Genomic DNA, 1,168 nt, shown 5'->3' with positions numbered 1-1,168 from the left:
ATCATACCAGCACTAAAGCACCGGATCCCATCAGAACTCCGAAGTTAAGCGTGCTTGGGCGAGAGTAGTACTAGGATGGGTGACCTCCTGGGAAGTCCTCGTGTTGCATTCCCTTTTTAATTTTTTTGCACCGCGTGCAAAACAAAACGCACGAGCGCGACGTACGTTTAGCACGTTTTATTATTTTGCACGTTTACGGTAAGTTTTAGCTCGCTGCTCATTATTCACGCGTCTAGCGGCGGCAAGCGTGTTCTGAAAGGGGTCGAAACCATGGTAAATAGGCACTGGTGCAGTTGAACCGTGGTAAAACTCATCTCCGTAGTTGAGCGGGAGCGGCCAAAGGAATGTGCAATCGTGTGTGTAGTGGAGCTGGGAGGGGCAAGCATAAGGGACGAAGACGGGGGTAACATGTCGGATGCGATCATACCAGCACTAAAGCACCGGATCCCATCAGAACTCCGAAGTTAAGCTTGCTTGGGCGAGAGTAGTACTAGGATGGGTGACCTCCTGGGAAGTCCTCGTGTTGCATTCCCTTTTTAATTTTTTTTGCACCGCGTGCAAAACAAAACGCACGAGCGCGACGTACGTTTAGCACGTTTTATTATTTCGCACGTTTACGGTAAGTTTTAGCTCGCTGCTCATTATTCACGCGTCTAGCGGCGGCAAGCGTGTTCGGAAAGGGGTCGAAACCATGGTAAATAGGCACTGGTGCAGTTGAACCGTGGTAAAACTCGTCTCCGTAGTTGAGCGGGAGCGGCCAAAGGAATGTGCAATCGTGTGTGTAGTGGAGCTGCGAGGGGCAAGCATAAGGGACGAAGACGGGGGTATCGGATGCGATCATACCAGCACTAAAGCACCGGATCCCATCAGAACTCCAAAGTTAAGCGTGCTTGGGCGAGAGTAGTACTAGGATGGGTGACCTCCTGGGAAGTCCTCGTGTTGCATTCCCTTTTTAATTTTTTTGCACCGCGTGCAAAACAAAACGCACGAGCGCGACGTACGTTTAGCACGTTTTATTATTTTGCACGTTTACGGTAAGTTTTAGCTCGCTGCTCATTATTCACGCGTCTAGCGGCGGCAAGCGTGTTCTGAAAGGGGTCGAAACCATGGTAAATAGGCACTGGTGCAGTTGAACCGTGGTAAAACTCGTCTCCGTAGTTGAGCGGGA

General features: G+C 50.3%; 2 non-coding genes and 1 pseudogene across 2 annotated transcripts; all 3 read left to right on the top strand.

Moving 5' to 3' along the window:
• Positions 1-112, top strand: LOC123178597 (uncharacterized; annotated as a pseudogene).
• Positions 113-413: 301 nt separating this feature from the next.
• On the top strand, positions 414-532 carry LOC123178596 (5S ribosomal RNA). The gene has a single exon (XR_006489702.1). It is a non-coding gene; the product is annotated as a 5S ribosomal RNA (ribosomal RNA).
• A 297-nt stretch (positions 533-829) lies between these two features.
• Positions 830-948, top strand: LOC123178595 (5S ribosomal RNA). Its single transcript, XR_006489701.1, has one exon. It is a non-coding gene; the product is annotated as a 5S ribosomal RNA (ribosomal RNA).
• Positions 949-1,168: the final 220 nt, after the last annotated feature.

Source organism: Triticum aestivum, unplaced genomic scaffold (genome assembly GCF_018294505.1).
Source record: "Triticum aestivum cultivar Chinese Spring unplaced genomic scaffold, IWGSC CS RefSeq v2.1 scaffold137063, whole genome shotgun sequence".
NCBI lineage: Eukaryota > Viridiplantae > Streptophyta > Magnoliopsida > Poales > Poaceae > Triticum > Triticum aestivum.
Note: the sequence above shows the minus strand (reverse complement) of the source record. Positions and strands in the feature narration are given on the sequence as shown.